Genomic DNA, 24,352 nt, shown 5'->3' on the forward strand with positions numbered 1-24,352 from the left:
CTTGATTCAATCCACTGACAGCACGTCAACCCCGGTATACCACATCGCTCCAATTCACTCTATTCTTTGCCCTCCTTTCACCCTCCTGCATGTTCAGGCCCCGATCACACAAAATTTTTTTCACTCCATCTTTCCACCTCCAATTTGGTGTCCCTCTTCTCCTCGTTCCCTCCACCTCCGACACATATATCCTCTTGGTCAATCTTTCCTCACTCATTCTCTCCATGTGACCAAACCATTTCAAAACACCCTCTTCTGCTCTCTCAACCACGCTCTTTTTATTTCCACACATCTCTCTTACCCTTACGTTACTTACTCGATCAAACCACCTCACACCACACATTGTCCTCAAACATCTCATTTCCAGCACATCCATCCTCCTGCGCACAACTCTATCCATAGTCCACGCCTCGCAACCATACAACATTGTTGGAACCACTATTCCTTCTAACATACCCATTTTTGTTTTCCGAGATAATGTTCTCGACTTGCACACATTCTTCAAGGCTCCCATAATTTTCGCCCCCTCCCCCACCCTATGATCCACTTCCGCTTCCATGGTTCCATCCGCTGCCAGATCCACTCCCAGATATCTAAAACACTTCACTTCCTCCAGTTTTTCTCCATTCAAACTCACCTCCCAATTGAATTGACCCTCAACCCTACTGTACCTAATAACCTTGCTCTTATTCACATTTACTCTTAACTTTCTTCTTTCACACACTTTACCAAACTCAGTCACCAGCTTCTGCAGTTTCTCACATGAATCAGCCACCAGCGCTGTATCATCAGCGAACAACAACTGACTCACTTCCCAAGCTCTCTCATCCCCAACAGACTTCATACTTGCCCCTCTTTCCAAAACTCTTGCATTCACCTCCCTAACAACCCCATCCATATATATATATATATATATATATATATATATATTTACATATATATATATATATATATATATATATATATATATATATATATATATATATATATATATATATATAAATATATATATATATATATATATATTTTTTAAACTGTTCGCCATTTCCCGCATTAGCGAGGTAGCGTTAAGAACAGAGGGCTGAGCCTTTGAGGGAATATCCTCACTTGGCCCCCTTCTCTGTTCCTTCTTTTGGAAAATTAAAATCGAGAGAGAAGGATTTCCAGCCCCCTGCTATATATATATATATATATATATATATATATATATATATATATATATATATATATATATATATATATTTTTTTTTTTTTTTATTTTGCTTTGTCGCTGTCTCCCGCGTTTGCGAGGTAGCGCAAGGAAACAGACATTCACTGAAAACCAATCACTTTCCTCTCTTCCTACACGTACACATGCCTTACATCCTCGATAAAAACTTTTCACTGCTTCTAACAACTTGCCTCCCACACCATATATTCTTAATACCTTCCACAGAGCATCTCTATCAACTCTATCATATGCCTTCTCCAGATCCATAAATGCTACATACAAATCCATTTGCTTTTCTAAGTATTTCTCACATACATTCTTCAAAGCAAACACCTGATCCACACATCCTCTACCACTTCTGAAACCACACTGCTCTTCCCCAATCTGATGCTCTGTACATGCCTTCACCCTCTCAATCAATACCCTCCCATATAATTTACCAGGAATACTCAACAAACTTATACCTCTGTAATTTGAGCATTCACTCTTATCCCCTATGCCTTTGTACAATGGCACTATGCACGCATTCCGCCAATCCTCATGCAACTCACCGTGAGACATACATACATTAAATAACCTTACCAACCAGTCAACAATACAGTCAACCCCTTTTTTAATAAATTCCTCTGCAATACCATCCAAACCTGCTGCCTTGCCGGCTTTCATCTTCCGCAAAGCTTTTACTACCTCTTGTCTGTTTACCAAATCATTTTCCCTAACCCTCTCACTTTGCACACCACCTCGACCAAAACACCCTATATCTGCCACTCTATCATCAAACACATTCAACAAACCTTCAAAATACTCACTCCATCTCCTTCTCACATCACCACTAGTTGTTATCACCTCCCCATTTGCGCCCTTCACTGAAGTTCCCATTTGCTCTCTTGTCTTACGCACTTTATTTACCTCCTTCCAGAACATCTTTTTATTCTCCCTAAAATTTAATGATACTCTCTCACCCCAACTCTCATATATATATATATATATATATATATATATATATATATATATATATATATATATATATATATTGTGTACAGAAGATTGTGTACAGAATGGAAAAAGGTGAGAACAATGGAAGTAAGGGGAGTGGGGGAGGAATGGGATGTATTTAGGGAATCAGTGATGGATTGCGCAAAAGATGCTTGTGGCATGAGAAGAGTGGGAGGTGGGCTGTTTAGAAAGGGTAGTGAGTGGTGGGATGAAGAAGTAAGAGTATTAGTGAAAGAGAAGAGAGAGGCATTTGGACGATTTTTGCAGGGAAAAAATGCAATTGAGTGGGAGAAGTATAAAAGAAAGAGACAGGAGGTCAAGAGAAAGGTGCAAGAGGTGAAAAAAAGGGCAAATGAGAGTTGGGGTGAGAGACTATCAGTAAATTTTAGGGAGAATAAAAAGATGTTCTGGAAGGAGGTAAATAGGGTGCGTAAGACAAGGGAGCAAATGGGAACTTCAGTGAAGGGCGTAAATGGGGAGGTGATAACAAGTAGTGGTGATGTGAGAAGGAGATGGAATGAGTATTTTGAAGGTTTGTTGAATGTGTCTGATGACAGAGTGGCAGATATAGGGTGTTTTGGTCGAGGTGGTGTGCAAAGTGAGAGGGTTAGGGAAAATGATTTGGTAAACAGAGAAGAGGTAGTAAAAGCTTTGCGAAAGATGAAAGCCGGCAAGGCAGCAGGTTTGGATGGTATCGCAGTGGAATTTATTAAAAAAGGGGGGTGACTGTATTGTTGACTGGTTGGTAAGGTTATTTAATGTATGTATGACTCATGGTGAGGTGCCTGAGGATTGGCGGAATGCGTGCATAGTGCCATTGTACAAAGGCAAAGGGGATAAGAGTGAGTGCTCAAATTACAGAGGTATAAGTTTGTTGAGTATTCCTGGTAAATTATATGGGAGGGTATTGATTGAGAGGGTGAAGGCATGTACAGAGCATCAGATTGGGGAAGAGCAGTGTGGTTTCAGAAGTGGTAGAGGATGTGTGGATCAGGTGTTTGCTTTGAAGAATGTATGTGAGAAATACTTAGAAAAGCAAATGGATTTGTATGTAGCATTTATGGATCTGGAGAAGGCATATGATAGAGTTGATAGAGATGCTCTGTGGAAGGTATTAAGAATATATGGTGTGGGAGGCAAGTTGTTAGAAGCAGTGAAAAGTTTTTATCGAGGATGTAAGGCATGTGTACGTGTAGGAAGAGAGGAAAGTGATTGGTTCTCAGTGAATGTAGGTTTGCGGCAGGGGTGTGTGATGTCTCCATGGTTGTTTAATTTGTTTATGGATGGGGTTGTTAGGGAGGTAAATGCAAGAGTCCTGGAAAGAGGGGCAAGTATGAAGTCTGTTGGGGATGAGAGAGCTTGGGAAGTGAGTCAGTTGTTGTTCGCTGATGATACAGCGCTGGTGGCTGATTCATGTGAGAAACTGCAGAAGCTGGTGACTGAGTTTGGTAAAGTGTGTGGAAGAAGAAAGTTAAGAGTAAATGTGAATAAGAGCAAGGTTATTAGGTACAGTAGGGTTGAGGGTCAAGTCAATTGGGAGGTGAGTTTGAATGGAGAAAAACTGGAGGAAGTGAAGTGTTTTAGATATCTGGGAGTGGATCTGTCAGCGGATGGAACCATGGAAGCGGAAGTGGATCATAGGGTGGGGGAGGGGGCGAAAATTTTGGGAGCCTTGAAAAATGTGTGGAAGTCGAGAACATTATCTCGGAAAGCAAAAATGGGTATGTTTGAGGGAATGGTGGTTCCAACAATGTTGTATGGTTGCGAGGCGTGGGCTATGGATAGAGTTGTGCGCAGGAGGATGGATGTGCTGGAAATGAGATGTTTGAGGACAATGTGTGGTGTGAGGTGGTTTGATCGAGTAAGTAACGTAAGGGTAAGAGAGATGTGTGGAAATAAAAAGAGCGTGGTTGAGAGAGCAGAAGAGGGTGTTTTGAAATGGTTTGGGCACATGGAGAGAATGAGTGAGGAAAGATTGACCAAGAGGATATATGTGTCGGAGGTGGAGGGAACGAGGAGAAGAGGGAGACCAAATTGGAGGTGGAAAGATGGAGTGAAAAAGATTTTGTGTGATCGGGGCCTGAACATGCAGGAGGGTGAAAGGAGGGCAAGGAATAGAGTGAATTGGAGCGATGTGGTATACAGGGGTTGACGTGCTGTCAGTGGATTGAATCAAGGCATGTGAAGCGTCTGGGGTAAACCATGGAAAGCTGTGTAGGTATGTATATTTGCGTGTGTGGACGTGTGTATGTACATGTGTATGGGGGGGGGGGTTGGGCCATTTCTTTCGTCTGTTTCCTTGCGCTACCTCGCAAACGCGGGAGACAGCGACAAAGTATAAAAAAAAAAAATATATATATATATATATATATATATATATATATATTGTTGATTACTTTTTTCAAAATACGTTAGGACACATCGAAATTCATAACTACTACTATTGAATGATGATAACGAAATAATAATAATAATGATAATAATAATGATAATAATAGTAACAATAATAATGATAATAATAATAATGATAATAATAATGATGTCTTGCGCAAAAGATGCTTGTGGCATGAGTAGCATGGGGGGGTGGGTTGATTAGAAAGTGTAGTGAGTGGTGGGATGAAGAAGTAAGATTATTAGTGAAAGAGAAGAGAGAGGTATTTGGACGATTTTTGTAGGGAAAAAATGCAAATGAGTGGGAGATGTATAAAAGAAAGAGACAGGAGGTCAAGAGAAAGGTGCAAGAGGTGAATAAGAGGGCAAATGAGAGTTGGGGTGAGAGAGTATCATTAAGTTTCAGGGAGAATAAAAAGATGTTCTGGAAGGAGGTAAATAAAGTGCGTAAGACAAGGGGGCAAATGGGAACTTCAGTGAAGGGGGCTAATGGGGAAGTGATAACAAGTAGTGGTGATGTGAGAAGGAGATGGAATGAGTATTTTGAAGGTTTGTTGAATGTGTTTGATGATAGAGTGGAAGATATAGGGTGTTTAGGTCGAGGTGGTTTGCAAAGTGAGAGGGTTAGGGAAAATGATTTGGTAAACAAAGAAGAGGTAATAAAAGCTTTGCGGAAGGTGAAAGCCGGCAAGGCAGCAGGTTTGGATGGTATTGCAGTGGAATTTATTAAAAAAGGGGGTGACTGTATTGTTGACTGGTTGGTAAGGTTATTTAATGTATGTATGACTCATGGTGAGGTGCCTGAGGATTGGCGGAATGTGTGCATAGTGCCATAAGGGGATAAGAGTGAGTGCTCAAATTACACAGGTATAAGTTTGTTGAGTATTCCTGGTAGATTACATGGGAGGGTATTGATTGAGAGGGTGAAGGCATGTAAAGAGAATCAGATTGGGGAAGAGCAGTGTGGTTTCAGAAGTGGTAGAGGATGTGTGGATCAGGTGTTTGCTTTGAAGAATGTATGTGAGAAATACTTAGAAAAGCAAATGGATTTGTATGTAGCATTTATGGATCTGGAGAAGGCATATGACAGAGTTGATAGAGATGCTCTGTGGAAGGTTTTAAGAATATATGGTGTGGGAGGCAAGTTGTTAGAAGCAGGGAAAAGTTTTTATCGCGGATGTAAGGCATGTGTACGTGTAGGAAGAGAGGAAAGTGATTGGTTTTCAGTGAATGTAGGTTTGCGGCAGGGGTGTGTGATGTCTCCATGGTTGTTTAATTTGTTTATGGATGGGGTTGTTAGGGAGGTAAATGCAAGAGTTTTGGAAAGAGGGGCAAGTATGAAGTCTGTTGTGGATGAGAGAGCTTGGGAAGTGAGTCAGTTGTTGTTCGCTGATGATACAGCGCTGGTGGCTGATTCATGTGAGAAACTGCAGAAGCTGGTGACTGAGTTTGGTAAAGTGTGTGAAAGAAGAAAGTTAAGAGTAAATGTGAATAATAGCAAAGTTATTAGGTACAGTAGGGTTGAAGGTCAATTCAATTGGGAGGTAAGTTTGAATGGAGAAAAACTGGAGGAAGTAAAGTGTTTTAGATATCTGAGAGTGGATCTGGCAGCAGATGGAACCATGGAAGCGGAAGTGAATCATAGGGTGGGGGAGGGGGCGAAATTCCTGGGAGCCTTGAAGAATGTGTGAAAGTCGAGAACATTATCTCGGAAAGCAAAAATGGGTATGTTTGAAGGAATAGTGGTTCCAACAATGTTTTATGGTGGCGAGGCGTGGGCTATGGATAGAGTTGTGCGCAGGAGGGTGGATGTGCTGGAAATCAGATGTTTGAGGACAATGTGTGGTGTGAGGTGGTTTGATCGAGTAAGTAATGTAAGGGTAAAAGAGATGTGTGGAAATAAAAAGAGCGTGGTTGAGAGAGGAGAAGAGGGTGCTTTGAAATGGCTTGGTCACATGGAGAGAATGAGTGAGGAAAGATTGACCAAGAGGATATATGTGTCGGAGGTGGAGGGAACGAGGAGAAGTGGGAGATTAATTGGAGGTGGAAAGATGGAGTGAAAAAGATTTTGAGTGATCGGGGCCTGAACTTGCAGGAGGGTGAATTGGATCGATGTGGTATACCGGGGTTGACATGCTGTCAATGGATTGAATCAGGGCATGTGAAGCGTCTGGGGCAAACCATGGAAAGTTCTGTGGGGCCTGGATTTGGAAAGGGAGCTGTGGTTTCGGGCATTATTGTATGACAGCTAGAGACTGAGTGTGAACGAATGGGGCTTTTGTTGTCTTTTCCTAGCACTACCTCGCACACATGAGGGGGGAGTTGGATGTTATTCCATGTGTGGCGAGGTGGCGTAGGAATGAATAAAGGCAGACAGTGTGAATTGTGTGCATGTGTATATATGTATGTGTCTGTGTATGTATATATATGTGTACATTGAGATGTATGGGTATGTATATTTTCGTGTGTGGACGTGTATGTATATACATGTGTATGTGGGTGGGTTGGGCCATTTCTTTCGTCTGTTTCCTTGCGCTAATTCGGAAACGCGGGAAACAGCGACAAAGCAAAATAATAATAATAAAATAATAATAATATATACACAATAATAATAATAATGATGATAATAATAATAATAATAATAATAATAATAATAATAATAATAATAATAATAATAATAATGATAATAATAATAATGATAATGATAATGATAATAATAATAATAATAATGATAATAATAATAATAATAATAATAATAATAATAATAATAATAATAATAATAATGATAATAATAATATATATTTTTTTTTTTTATACTTTGTCGCTGTCTCCCGCGTTTGCGAGGTAGCGCAAGGAAACAGACGAAAGAAATGGCCCAACCCACCCCCATACACATGTATATACATACGTCCACACACGCAAATATACATACCTACACAGCTTTCCATGGTTTACCCCAGACGCTTCACATGCCTTGATTCACTCCACTGACAGCACGTCAACCCCGGTATACCACATCGCTCCAATTCACTCTATTCCTTGCCCTCCTTTCACCCTCCTGCATGTTCAGGCCCCGATCACACAAAATCTTTTTCACTCCATCTTTCCACCTCCAATTTGGTCTCCCTCTTCTCCTTGCTCCCTCCACCTCCGACACATATATCCTCTTGGTCAATCTTTCCTCACTCATCCTCTCCATGTGCCCAAACCACTTCAAAACACCCTCTTCTGCTCTCTCAACCACGCTCTTTTTATTTCCACACATCTCTCTTACCCTTACGTTACTCACTCGATCAAACCACCTCACACCACACATTGTCCTCAAACATCTCATTTCCAGCACATCCATCCTCCTGCGCACAACTCTATCCATAGCCCACGCCTCGCAACCATACAACATTGTTGGAACCACTATTCCTTCAAACATACCCATTTTTGCTTTCCGAGATAATGTTCTCGACTTCCACACATTCTTCAAGGCCCCCAGAATTTTCGCCCCCTCCCCCACCCTATGATCCACTTCCGCTTCCATGGTTCCATCCGCTGCCAGATCCACTCCCAGATATCTAAAACACTTCACTTCCTCCAGTTTTTCTCCATTCAAACTCACCTCCCAATTGACTTGACCCTCAACCCTACTGTACCTAATAACCTTGCTCTTATTCACATTTATTCACATTTACTCTAATATATACATAATGAAAATTATTCTTGGAATACTCTATACGAGGCTTCTTATCTATGTTTTCAAACAGATTTGGGGCGTGAGTCTGTGACCATTGTCAATCACATACATTTATTATTCGATGAAAACGAGTACTCTGCCCCTGAATCTGGTATAAAAGCAAATATCATTATATAAGAATAATTCAAATACTAATAAACAATAACACTGTATTCGAACGCATTCGAATAAGAATTCCGAATACAAATACCCCATCTCTGCATCATACATTGTTCTATCACATACTTGTCTAGCTTATTCAAGAGCACGCACCGGCATATCCAATGATATTAACTTTAATTGTTAAACACACTCATGTAGAAATTACTAACCTTATCACACCAGTTATAATAATAAAGTTCATCCTTAGCAAGTTCCCTTCTTTGAGTGAAAATTCCCAGACTTAAGCTTTTTCTTCTGTTAGATTATTAAACAGCTATTCTAGTCATGAAGTAGCTTGGCAATGACAGTAAATAAAAAAAGTAAGAGGGAAACAAAACTTTCGTTATGATAACTGCGTATCCCAGCACGTCAGTCATCCAACACAGCAGCGCCAGAAGTAGGAAATGACACTGCATTTGTGTCAGGCTCCAGCTTCTTTGGCGTACAGGTAATGGGTAACCTACTCGAAACGTCAGTTTTCATACATTTATCGATGCTTTATTATTTACAACTGTTTTCTTGTTTCAGAGTCTCAATGACGCTTTATATTCTAGAATTGTGATGTAAATATATTTTCACTGCTTGCTACATTTAACATTTTCTTTATTTTCTTATTTTCGTTTTCTTCTTAAACCATCTGGCGACCCTCAGGAATATCCTTGCGATCCTCATTTGGGTCCCGACCATGGGTTTGGGAAACTGGTTTAAGTCAGTCTACGACTGTAGACGTTCAATTTCTGTTGTTGCTTTATTTCTCTGGTGTCGTCTACTAATTTTGATATTTTGGAACCTAACCCTTTTGATGTCATTGATGCATATCAAAAACATGATGTGTCCGAACATTGTACTACCCGAAGTACAACTTCACCCATACCATGATAATCAACTTTTGCTAATAAATGTAGACGCGAGACTTTCTCGAATGTTATATCTATCAAATGTTATATCAAAATCTTTGTCCATGATATCATTTGCTTTACTTTCATCGCACACGTTGTTACATCACAAAGGAAATAAACAGATTTGTCTGGCATGAAGGATTTCGTCGAAAACCAAGTTGAGGATCGCTAGTTACAATGTGATCCTTTATATTACTTATAACCTTCTCTCGAGTAATGTTTTCCAGAAGTTTGTTTGCCTTCTCACCATTCATAACCCTCATCATTCAACTAGCCTTCTCTCTCACTATTCGTATCTTTCATACCTCAACCATCTTTTCTTTTCATTATCCATATCCCTCATACCTCACTCATATCCTTCATACCTCACTCAGTCTTCCGTCCCACTAGTCATGTCCCCCTCACTTCACTCGGTATACTTTCTGTTCAAATCTCTCGCACCCATACTAGCCTACCTTCTCTACAGGCCATGCCCCTAATTCTCAGTACTGATTTCATTCATACCTAACTCATCATTCCTCCTTACTTATCATTCCTCATTACTTCATCATACCAATTTTCTTTTTACTACAAGAAAAAATGAACTTCACTTGATTATCCAGAATGATATGATTTCTGATGCTTGGTGAGGTGGGCAGGTGAGGGAGGAGAGCAGGAGTCGGGTGTTGCCTCTCCTGGCAGTGTATGGCGCCGAACATCAACCATGACCCGCATGACACCTACCACAGGTGAACCAACAACACTACCTCAGGTATGTAAACCAACCTAAAGGGAGGAGAGGGGAGGGTCTATCACCAATGCACTTATGGCATAATAATGATATGATTCCTGGCGCTAACAACTATCTGTCCCTCATATGGTGGACGTCGGCTGAAACGCAAAACAACCATTTGTTCCATACATGGCAGGGCAGTCATTACGCAAGTCACGGAGTACGACTGTTGGTGCCTCACATTAGTGTAGCGGCGGTCAACAGATGGCGCTTAGGTTCGGTGGAAGCTTCTGTGCTTTCCTGGACGAATGGCCTGTCACTTCTTAATATTGGAGTTCCATTCGTGAAACTCACTGACCAACGCCCTGAGAGAGCAGCGCCTACCGACGTGCCTGGCAGGATTGACTGTTGACACCTAAGTGCTACCTCACCCCTCCCACTCCACACGTACACGTAGTTAGCACATCATTATGTACACTGCATTGAAAAGATTCACAACAATAAACATTGTTATGTCTTACTTCAAACATCTTGACTTACGCTTCAGGAGTCTTACATTCCGTATTTTCCCCAAAACAACCAAGAAGTACGACGGAAAATACACCCGATTCGGAGACATATTCCTGTAAGGAGGGTAACATACCCTTTATGGTCAAGTATTTAAGCTGAAAACGTTCTGGTGGTTGCCAACAAAATATTACAGTAACATTAATTTTGGCGTAAAGTATAACCAGTACGAAAGGAAATACCAGAATATATCAGGTTTAGTGGATGATAAATTCCCAACTGCGGACGGTTCTCTGAGCCTACATTCCTGTGTTAGATGTTGACATTATCCCATCCTTTTTATTCAAGGACTTACGAGTACTGATGATTAAATCTTCGAGGCTATAATGCTAACGCGCAGTTGAAAGGCCAAGATCTGAGCGAGAGGAAATAGTCATATCCTTGACCAAAATTGAAACAAGAAGTGTGAGAAAAGGATTGGCGAGACGTGTTTGTGTTTGTGGTTTGGATATGTGTCAAGGAAAAAGTAACTAATGTGTTTGAAGCAGTGTACCGTGGGTACAGCCTCATAACCTCACATTACAGTAGTTACCACAGATCTGCAACTTCAACAAGCCCCCAAGAGGCACCACAGCCACCCGCCACAGCGGAGGACAAGGCTACGAATCCAGCAACAGCTGCTGGTACAGCAAGGAAGCTGGAGAGGCCGTAGCTCACCTGGCTGGGGCCCACTCCATCACTCTTATGCAAGACTACTATTATTGCCCCAGTCCACGCTTAACACCCTTCCATTATGGCCCTATATCAGTCTATGGAAGACAGATTGTTTGGTTTTTATCTCTCAGCTCGAAGTGAGTAATTGTTGATGGAATTTGGTGGCGCTGCTCAGGTTAAGTGAAGCAACGGGCAGGTAATGGTTGCTGCACGTAACCTCCTGCGACATTTCAAGAGAGGCATTTCATGAATACGGGCGATGATGAGAAGTTCGAGCGCTGCGTAACAGTTCTGCACCTACTGCTGACCTGCCGGCACTAGTGGGAGTCGGGCGTGTGGCAGTGAGACAGGCCAGTTCACCGTCATCCCGGAACTCACTACACACACTAATGTTTCTGTGTTACTGGAGGTCCACGGTGAATCAGTCACCACACTCTGTAGCCCAGTGGCAGAGCTGTTGGTAAGTTTTGTGACAATAATGGCATAAGTAAGAAAGACGATAATCTACTGACCATCAGTCCATATGTAAATGTAAGTGTGGGGTTTAGTTAGTCTGGACAGTGGCTTGCAGTTTTACTTTTGGACTCCGAAAAGAACTTTCATGTTTTTTTTTCTATTCTTATTTCATTGTGAAAATTGTGTTGTGTATATTTCATTCTTCATTACAACTTACATCATTTAGGTATGCGTATTTGTATGATTATACGCGCTTCATTCGAAAAATACATATGCATAGTGTAACCCAAGGATCCTTCTGACTAGGCTTCTGGAGCTTCTAGGCTGCGCCACAATAAGTAACGGGGAAGTGATAGACTTCTTTAGTGTAAGAAGCTCCTCGACAATATTGTACTACTTTATCTTCAGTGACAACGCTTCGCTGAGGGTGACATTCTACCTGCAGTGTAGCCTCATACAGACGGAGTCCGGTAACAACTGTCCTTAATATCGGTGATTGTTGTTTGTGTGTTACGGGAAGACACTCCACTCGTATTAACGCGTTTCCTAACCTTATATATATATATATATATATATATATATATATATATATATATATATATATATATATATATATATCTTTCATACTATTCGCCATTTCCCGCATTAGCGAGGTAGCGTTGAGAATAGAGGACTGGGCCTTTGAGGGAATATCCTCACCTAGCCCCCTTCTCTGTTCCCTCTTTCGGAAAAAAAAAAAGCGAGAAGGGAGGATTTCCAGCCCCCCGCTCCCTCCTCTTTCAGTCGCCTTCTACGACACGCAGGGAATACGTGGGAAATATTCTTTCTCCCCTATCCCCAGGGATGATATATATATATATATATATATATATATATATATATATATATATATATATATATATATATATATATATATATATATATATATGTATATATATATATATATATATATATATATATATATATATATATATATATATATATATATATATATATTTTACTTTGTCGCTATCTCCCACGTTAGCGAGGTAGCGCAAGGAAACAGACGAAAGAATGGTCCAACCCACCCACATGCACATGTATATACATACACGTCCAAACACGCACATATACATACCTATACATCTCAACGTATAGATATATATACACGCATAGACATATACATATATACACATATACGTGAATCATAGTGTCTGCCCTTAGTCATTTCCGTCGCCACCCCGCCACACATGAAATGACAACCCCCTTCCACATTCATTCACACTCAGTCTCAAGCTGTCATGTATAATGCACCGAAACCACAGCTCCCTTTCCACATTCAGGCCCCACAAAACTTTCCATGGTTTACCCCAGACGCTTCACATGCCCTGGTTCAATCAATTGACAGTACGTCGACCCCGGTATACCACATCGTTCCAATTCACTCTATTCCTTGCACGCCTTTCTCCTTCCTGCATGTTCAGGCCCCGATCACTCAGAATCTTTTTCACTCCATCTTTCCACCTACAGTTTGGTCTCCCACTTCTCGTTCCCTCCACCTCTGACACATATATCCTCTTTGTCAATCTTTCCTCACTCATTCTTTCCATGTGACCAAACCATATCAAAACACCCTCTTCTGCTCTCTCAACCACACTTTTTATTACCTCACATCTCTCTTACCCTTTCATTACTTATTCGATCAAACCACCTCACACCACATATTGCCCTCAAACATCTCATTTCTAGCACGTCCAACCTCCTCCGCATAACTCTATCTATAGCCCACGCCTCACAACCATATAACATTGTGGGAACTACTATTCCTACAAACATACCCATTTTTGCTTTCCAAGATAACGTTCTCGACTTCCACACGCTTTTCAACGCTCCAAACACTTTCGCCCCCTCCCCCACCCTATGATTCACTTCCGCTTCCATGGTTCCATCCGCTGCCAAATCCACTCCAAGATATCTAAAACACTTCACTTCCTTCAGTTTTTCTCTATTCAAACTTACCTCCCACTTGACTTGTCCCTCAACCCTACTGTACCTAATAACCTTGCTTTTATTCACATTTACTCTCAGCTTTCTTCTTTTACACACTTTACCAAACTCAGTCACCAGCTTCTGCAGTTTCTCACCCGAATCAGCCACCTGCGCTGTATCATCAGCGAACAACAACTGACTCACTTGCGAAGTTCTGTCATCCACAACAGACTGCATACTTGCCCCTCTTTCCAAAACTCTTGCATTCACCTCCCTTACAACCCCATCCATGAACAAATTAAACAACCATGGGGACATCTCACACCCCTGTCGCAAACCAGCATTCAATGAGAACCAGTCACTTTCCTCTCTTCCTACTCGAACAAATGCCTTACATCCTCGATAAATACTTTTCACTGCTTCTAACAACTTGCCTCCCACACTATATATTCTTAATTCCTTCCACAGAGCATCTCTATCAACTCTATCATATGCCTTCTCCGGATTAATTAATGCTACATGAAAATCTATTTGCTTTTCTAAGTACTTCTCACATACATTCTTCAAAGCAAACACCTGATCCACACATCCTCTATCACTTCAGAAACCACACTGCTCTTCCCCAATCTGATGCTCTGTACATGCCTTCACCCTCTCAATCAATAACGTCCAATCCAATATAATTTCCCAGGAATACTCAACAAACGTATACCTCTGTAATTTGAACACTCACTTTTATCCCCTTTGCCTTTGTACAATGGCACTATGCAAGCATTTCGCCAATCCTCAGGCACCTCAACATGAGTCATACATACATTGAATAACCTTACCAACCAGTCAACACTATAGTCACCCCCTTTTTTTTTTTTTTAATGAATTCCATTGCAATACCATCCAAACCCGCTTCCTGCCGGCTTTCATCTTCCGCAAAGCTTTTACTACCTCTTCTCTGTTTACCAAATTATTCTCCCTAACCTTCTTACTTTGCACACCACCTCGACCAAAACACCATATAATAGCCACTCTATCATCAAACACATTCAACAAACGTACAAAATACTCACTCCACCTCCTTCTCACATCACCACTACTTGTTATCACCTTCCCATTTTTATCCCCCTTCACTTATGTTCCCATTTGTTCCCTTGTCTTACGCACTTTATTTACCTCCTTCCAAGACATTTTTTTATTCTCCCTACAATTTAATGACACTCTCTCACCCCAACTCTCATTTGCCCTCTTTTTCACCTCTTGCACCTTTCTCTTGACCTCCTGCCTCTTTCATTTATACATCTCCCAGTCATTTCCACTATTTCCCCGCAAAACTCGTCCAAGTGCCTCTCTCTTCTCTTTCACTGATACTCTTACCTCCTCATCCCACCACTCACTACCTATTTCTAAACTGCTCACCTCCCACGCTTCTCATGCCAGAAGCATCTTTTGCGCAAGCCGTCACTGCTTCCCTAAATACATCCCATTCCTCCCCCACTCCCCTTACGTCCTTAGTTCTCACCATTTTGCATTCTGTACTCACACTCTCCTGGTACTTCCTAACACAAGTCTCCTTCCCGAGCTCACTTACCATCACCACTCTCTTCACCCCAACATTCTCTCTTCTCTTCTGAAAACCTCTACAAATCTTCACCTTCGCCTCCACAAGATAATGATCAGACATCCCTCCAGCTGCACCTCTCACACATTAACATCCCTCTCGCTCGCCTATCAATTAACACGTAATCCAATAACGTTCTCTGGCCATCTCTCCTACTTACATACGTATACTTATGTATATCTCTCTTTTTAAACCACGTATTCCCAATCACCAGTCCTCTTTCAGCACAGAAATCTACAAACACTTCACCTTTTCCATTTACAACGCTGAACACCCCATGTACACCAATTATTCCCTCAACTGCCACATTACTCACCTTTGCATTCAAATCACCCATCTCTATAACCCGGTCTTGTGCATGAAAACTACTAACACACTCACTCAGCTGCTCCCAAAACACTTGCCTCTCATGGTCTTTCTTCTCATGCCCAGGTGCATATGCACCAATAATCACCTATCTCTCTCCATCCACTTTCAGTTTTACCTATATCAATCTAGAGTTTACTTTCTTACACTCTAATACATACCCCACAACTCCTGTTTCAGGAGTAGTGCTACTCCTTCCCTTGCTCTTGTCCTCTTACTAACCCCTGACTTTACTCCCAAGACATTTCCAAACCACTCTTCCCCTTTACGAACCCTTGAGCTTCGTTTCACTCAGAGCCAAAACATCCAGGTTCCTTTCCTCAAACATACTACCAATCTCTCCTTTTTTCTCATGTTGGTTACATCGACACACATTTAGACACCCCACTGTGATCCTTCGAGGAGGATGAGTACTCCCCGCGAGACTCCTACTTCTGTTTCCCCTTTTAGAAAGTTAAAAATACGAGAAGGGGATGGTTTCTAGCCCCCCGCTCCCTTCCCCTTTAGTCGTCTTCTAAGACAGGTGAGGAATGCGTGGGAAGTATTCTTTCTCCCTTATATATATATATATATATATATATATATATATATATATATATATATATTTTTTTTTTTTTTCTTTTTTTTATACTTTGTCGCTGTCTCCCGCGTTTGCGAGGTAGCGCAAGGAAACAGACGAAAGAAATGGCCCAACCCCCCCCCCCCATACACATGTACATACGTCCACACACGCAAATATACATACCTACACAGCTTTCCATGGTTTACCCCAGACGCTTCACATGCCTTGATTCAATCCACTGACAGCACGTCAACCCCTGTATACCACATCGCTCCAATTCACTCTATTCCTTGCCCTCCTTTCACCCTCCTGCATGTTCAGGCCCCGATCACACAAAATCTTTTTCACTCCATCTTTCCACCTCCAATTTGGTCTCCCTCTTCTCCTCGTTCCCTCCACCTCCGACACATATATCCTCTTGGTCAATCTTTCCTCACTCATTCTCTCCATGTGCCCAAACCATTTCAAAACACCCTCTTCTGCTCTCTCAACCACGCTCTTTTTATTTCCACACATCTCTCTTACCCTTACGTTACTTACTCGATCAAACCACCTCACACCACACATTGTCCTCAAACATCTCATTTCCAGCACATCCATCCTCCTGCGCACATCTCTATCCATAGCCCACGCCTCGCAACCATACAACATTGTTGGAACCACTATTCCTTCAAACATACCCATTTTTGCTTTCCGAGATAATGTTCTCGACTTCCACACATTTTTCAAGGCTCCCAAAATTTTCGCCCCCTCCCCCACCCTATGATCCACTTCCGCTTCCATGGTTCCATCCGCTGACAGATCCACTCCCAGATATCTAAAACACTTCACTTCCTCCAGTTTTTCTCCATTCAAACTCACCTCCCAATTGACTTGACCCTCACCCCTACTGTACCTAATAACCTTGCTCTTATTCACATTTACTCTTAACTTTCTTCTTCCACACACTTTACCAAACTCAGTCACCAGCTTCTGCAGTTTCTCACATGAATCAGCCACCAGCGCTGTATCATCAGCGAACAACAACTGACTCACTTCCCAAGCTCTCTCATCCCCAACAGACTTCATACTTATATATATATATATATATATATACACACACACACGAATAAAGTGCATATGAACGCGCACCTTCATAGAACATACAAACCTCCAACAGTCAGGATCGAACCCTGGACCCCTGTGCCATAGGCGGGAATGCTACCGCTAGGCTATGGGCCTGGCTAATAGGAAATAACTATTGGAATACTATGTACTCGAATACCCTTCGTCTCACATTGGTGAGCAACGGGGTCTACACCGGTTACTTCCCAACAGGAGCACATAGGCAGCAGATAGTATTTTACCGAACCTAACTGTACAACGGAGAGGTATATGAATACGAATAAAGTGCACATGAACGCGCACCTTCATAGAACATACAAACCTCCAACAGCCAGGATCGAACACGGGACCCCTGTGCCACAGGCAGGAATCTACCGCTAGGCTATGAGCCTGGAGATCAGAAAATAACTATTGGACTACTATGTACTTGAATACAAGCTTGGGAAGGAGACTTGTGTGAGGAAGTACCAGGAGAGATTGAGTACAGAATGGAAAAAGGTGAGAGCAAAGGACGTAAGGGGAGTGGGGGAAGAATGGGATGTATTTAGGGAAGCAGCGATGGCTTGCGCAAAAGATGCTTGTGGCATGAGAAGCGTTGGAGGTGGGCAGATTAGAAAGGGCAGAGAGTTGTGGGATGAAGAAGTTAGATTATTAGTGAACGAGAAGAGAGAGGCTTTTGGATGATTTTTGCAGGGAAATAATGCAAATGACTGGAAGATGTATAAAAGAAAGAGACTGAAGGTCAAGAGAAAGGTGCAAGAGGTGAAAAAGAGGGCAAATGCGAGGTGGCGTGAGAGAGCATCATTAAATCTTGGGGAGAATAAAAAGATGTTTTGGAAGGAAGCAAATAAAGTGCGTAAGACCAGAGAACAAATGTGAACATCGGTGAAGGGGGCTAATGCGTAGGTGATAACAAATTGTGGTGATGTTAGAAGGAGATGGAGTGAGCATTTTGAAGGTTTGTTGAAAGTGTTAGATGATAGAGTGGCAGATATAGGGTGTTTTGGACGAGGTGGAGTGCAATGTGAGAGGCTTAGGGAGAATGATTTGGTAAACAGAAAAGAGGTCGTAAAAGCTTTGCGAAAGACGAAAGCCGGCAAAGCAGCGAGTTTGAATGGTATTTGCAGTGGAATTTATTAGATAAGGGGGTGACTGTGTTGTTGACTGCTTGGTAAGGATATTCAATGTATGTATGATTCATGGAGAGGTGCCTGAGGGTTGGCGGAATGCATGCATAGTGCCATTGTACAGGGGCAAAGGGGATAAAGGTGAGTGCTGAAATTACAGAGGTATAAGTTTGTTGAATATTCCTGGGAAATTATATGGGAGAGTATTGATTGAGAGGGTTAGGGCATGTACAGAGCATCAGATTGGGGAAGAGCAGTGTGGTTTCAGAAGTGGTGGAGGATGTGTGGATCAGGGGTTTGCTTTGAAGAATGTATGTGAGTAATACTTAGAAAAGCAAATAGATTTGTATATTAGCATTTATGGATCTGGAGAAGGCATATGAATGAGTTGATAAAGATTCTCTGTGGAATATTATTGAGAATATATGGTGTGGGAGGCAAACCAGTTTCTGCAATTTCTCACCCGAATCATCCACCTGCGTTGTATCATCAGCTAACAGCAACTGACTCACTTCCCAAGCTCTCTCATCCACAACAGACTGCATACTCTCCCCTCTCTCCAAAACTCTTGCATATATATATATATATATATATATATATATATATATATATATATATATATATATATATATATATATATATATATATATATATATATATATATATACATATATATATATATATATATATATATATATATATATATATATATATATATATATATATATATATATATATATATATATATATATATATATATATATATATATATATGTATATATGTATACATATATATATATATATATATATATATATATATATATATATATATATATATATATATATATATATATATATATATATATATATATATATATATATATATATATATATATATATATATATATGGTCAATCACATGTTTACCAAATGGCGTCCTAGCTTCGTCTCTTCGATGTATATCAACTGATTTATATATATATATATACATATATATATATATATATATATATATATATATATATATATATATATATATATATATATATATATATATGTATATATATATATATATATATATATGTATATATATATATATATATATATATATATATATATATATATATATATATATATATATATATATATATATATATATATATATATATATATATATATATATATATATACATATATATATATATATTCATATTTATATTTTACTTTGTCGCTGTCTCCCGCGTTAGCGAGGTATTGCAGGGAAACAGACGAAAGAATGGCCCAACCCACCCACATACACATGTATTTGCATCCGCGTCCACACACGCAAATATACATACCTATACATCTTAACATTTACATATATATACACACACGCAAACATATACATATATACACATGTACATAATTCATACTGTCTGCCTTTATTCATATATATATATATATATATATATATATATATATATATATATATATATATATATATATATATATATATATATATACCGCGGGAAATGGCGAATAGTATGAAAAAAAAAAAAAAAAATATATATATATATATATATATATATATATATATATATATATATATATATATATATATATATATATATCCCTGGGGATAGGGGAGAAAGAATACTTCCCACGTATTCCCTGCGTGTTGTAGAAGGCGACTAAAAGGGAAGGGAGCGGGGGGCTGGAAATCCTCCCCTCTCGTTTTTTTTTTTTTTTTTTTTTTTTCCAAAAGAAGGAACAGAGAAGGGGGCCAGGTGAGGGTATTCCCTCAAAGGCCCAGTCCTCTGTTCTTAACACTACCTCGCCATCGCGGGAAATGGCGAATAGTATGAAAAAAAAAAATATATATATATATATATATATATATATATATATATATATATATATATATATATATATATATATATATATATATATATATACTCCTTCCTTTGTTCTTGCGATCTCACCAACCTCTTACATTACTCCCAAGACATTCCCAAACCACTCTTCCCCTTTACCCTTGAGCTTCGTTTCACTCAGGGACAAGACATCCAGGTTCCTTTCCTCGAACACACTACTTATCTCTCCTTTTGTCTCATCCTCGTTACATATATATATATATATATATATATATATATATATATATATATATATATATATATATATATATATATATATATATATATATATATATATATATATGTTTTGGGATAGGGGAAAAGCAATACTTACCACGCATTCCCTTTGTGTCATAGGAGGCGATTAAAGGGGGCGAGAGAAGGGTGCTAGAAACCCTCCCCCCCTTGTATTCTAACTTTCTAAAAGGGGAAACAGAGGAAGAGTCATGCTGTGAGTGCTCATCCTCCTCGAAGGCTCAGCCTTGGGTGTCTAGATATGTGTGGATGTAACGAGGATGAGACAAAAGGAGAGATAAGTAGTGTGTTCGAGGAAAGGAACCTGGATGTCTTGTCCCTGAGTGAAACGAAGCTCAAGGGTAAAGGGGAAGAGTGGTTTGGGAATGTCTTGGGAGTAATGTAAGAGGTTGGTGAGATCGCAAGAACAAAGGAAGGAGTAGTACTATTCCTGAAGCAGGAGTTGTGGCAGTATGTGGTAGTGTGTAAGAAAATAAACTCTAGATTGATATGGGTAAAACTGAGAGTGGATGGAGAGAGATGGGTGATTATTGGTGCCTATGCACCTGGTCATGAGAGGAAAGATCAAAAGATGCAGGTGTTTTGGGAGCAGTTGAGTGAGTGTGTTAGCAGCTTTAATGCAGGATACTGTGTTATAGTGATGGGTGACTTGAATGCAAGGATGAGTAATATGGCAGCTGGGGTATAATTCGTGTACATGGGGTGTTCAGTGTTGTGAATGGAAATGGTGAAGAGTCTTTAGATTTGTGTGTTGAATAAGAACTCGTGATTGGGAATACCTGGTTTAAAAAGAGAGTTGTACATAAGTATACGTATGTAAGTAGGAGAGATGGCCAGAGAGCGTTACTGAATTACGTGTTAATTGATAGGCGCGTGAAAGAGAGTCTTTTGAATGTTAATGTGCTGAGAGGGGCTGCTGTAGGGTTGTCTGATCATTATCTTGTGGAGGCGAAGTTGAAGATTTGTTGAGGTTTTAAGAAAAGAAGAGAGAATGTTGGATTGAAGAGACTGGTGAGAGTAAGTGAGCTTGGGAAGGAGACTTGCGTGAGGAAGTACCAGGAGAGACTGAGTGCAGGATGGCAGAAGGTTAGTGGGGTGGGGGGAGGGGAGGTGAGGAATGGGATATACTAAGCGAAGTAGTGATGGCTTGCTCAAAAGATGCTTCTAGCATGAGGAAGGTGGGAGGTGGGCAGATTCGAAAGGGTAGTGTGTGGTGGGATGAAGAAGTAAGATTGTTAGTGAAAGAGAAGAGGACGATTCTTGCAGGAAAGTAGTGCAAATGACTAGGGGATGTATAAAAGAAAGAGGCAGGAGGTCAAGAGAAAGGTGCAAGAGGTGAAAAAGAGGTTAAGTGAGAGTTGGGGTGACAGAGTATCATTGAATTTTGGGGAGAATTAAAAGAATCTTTGGAAGGAGGTAAGTAAAGTGCGTGAGACAAGGAAACAAATGGGAGCATTGGGGAGGTGATAAAAAGTAGTGGTGAAGTGAGATGGAGACGCAGTGAGTATTTTGAAGGTTTGTGAAATAGGTTTGATAATAGAATGGCAGAGATAGGGTGTTTGGGTCGAGGTAGTGCTCGAAGTTTATAGGGTCAAGGAGAATGGTTTGGGAAACAGAGAAGAGGTAGTGAAAGCGTTGCGGAAGATGAAAGCCGGCAAGGCGGCGGGTTTGGATGGTATTGCAGTGGAATTGATTAAAAAAGGGGTGACTGTGTTGTTGACTGGTTGTTAAGGATATTCAGTGTATGTATGGTTCATCATGAAGTGCCTGAGGATTAGCGGAATGCATGCATAGCGCCATTGTACAAAAGCAAAGGCGATAAAGGTGAGTGCTCAAATTAAAGAGGTATAAGCTTGTTGAGTATTCCTGGGAAATTATATGGGAAGGTATTGATTGAGAGGGTAAAGGCATGTACAGCGCATCAGATTGGGGAAGAGTAGTTGTGATTTCAGAAGTGATAGAAGATGGGTGGATCAGGTGTTTGCCTTGAAGATTGTATGTGAGAAATACTTAGAAAAACGGATGGATTTGTATGTAGAATTAATGGATCTGGAAAAGGCATATGATAAGGTTGATAGAGATGCTTTGTGGAAGGTATCAAGTGTATATAGTGTGAAAGAAAAGTTGCTAGAAGCAGTGAAATGTTTTTATCGAGGATGTAAGGCATGTGTACGAGTGGGAAGAGAGGAAAGTGATTGGTATGTTCCCAGTGAATGTTGGTTTGCGGCAGGGGTGCGTAATGTCTCTATGGTTTTTACTTTTTTTATGGATGGGGTTGTTAGGGAGGTGAATGCAAGAGTTTTGGAGATAGGGGCAAGTATGCAGTCTGTTGGTGATGAGAGGATTTGGGAAGTGAGTCAGTTGTTGTTTGCTGATGATACAGCGTTGGTAGCTGATTCGGGTGAGAAACTGCAGAAGTTGGTGACTGAATTTGGTAAAGTGTGTGGCAAAGTGGCTTGGTAAAGTGGTTTACCGCAGACGCGTGACATACCCTGGTTCAATCTATCGACAGCACGTCGACTCTGGTATACAACATCGTTCTACTTCACTCTATTCCTTGCACGCCTTTCACCTTCCTGCATGTTCAGGCCACGATCGCTCAAAATCTTTTTCACTCCATCCTTTCACCTCTAATTTGGTCTCCCACTTCGCGTTTCCTCCACCTCTGACACTTATATCCTCTCTGTCAATCTTTCCTCACTCAAAACACCATCTTTTGCTCTCTCAATCACACTCACCACATCTCTTTCCACCCACTTTCACTTTTCCTCACATCACTCTGAGATTTGCTTTCTTACATTCTATCGCACACTCCCACACTCCTGCTTCAGGAGTAGTGCTACTACTTCCTTAACTCTTGTCTTCTCACCAACCCCTGGCTTTACTCCCAAGACTTTTTCCAAACCACTCTTCCCCTTTACCCTTGAGCTTTGTTTCACTCAGAGCCAGAACATTTAAGTTTCTCTCTTTAAACATACTACCTATCTCTCCTTTCTTCTCAGCTTGGTTCCAGCCACACACATTCAGACACCCGAATCTGAGCCTTCGAGGAGGATGCGCACTCCCCGCTTGACTCCTTCTTCTGTTTGCGCTTTTAGAAAGTTAAAATACAAGGAGGGGAGGGTTTCTAGCTCCCGATCCCGCCCCCTTTAGTGGTCTACAACACGCTGAGAATGCGTGTGAGGTATTGTTTCTTCGCTATCCCCAGGGATATATATATATATATATATATATATATATATATATATATATATATATATATATATATATATATATATATATATATATATATATATATATATATATTATTTTTTTTTTTATTATACTTTGTCGCTGTCTCCCGCGTTTGCGAGGTAGCGCAAGGAAACAGACGAAAGAAATGGCCAAACCCCCCCCATACACATGTATATACATACGTCCACACACGCAAATATACATACCTACACAGCTTTCCATAGCTTACCCCAGACGCTTCACATGCCTTGATTCAATCCACTGACAGCACGTCAACCCCGGTATACCACATCGCTCCAATTCACTCTATTCCTTGCCCTCCTTTCACCCTCCTGCATGTTCAGGCCCCGATCACACAAAATCTTTTTCACTCCATCTTTCCACCTCCAATTTGGTCTCCCTCTTCTCCTTGTTTCCTCCACCTCCGACACATATATCCTCTTGGTCAATCTTTCCTCA

Source organism: Panulirus ornatus, chromosome 12 (assembly GCF_036320965.1).
Source record: "Panulirus ornatus isolate Po-2019 chromosome 12, ASM3632096v1, whole genome shotgun sequence".
Taxonomy (NCBI): domain Eukaryota; kingdom Metazoa; phylum Arthropoda; class Malacostraca; order Decapoda; family Palinuridae; genus Panulirus; species Panulirus ornatus.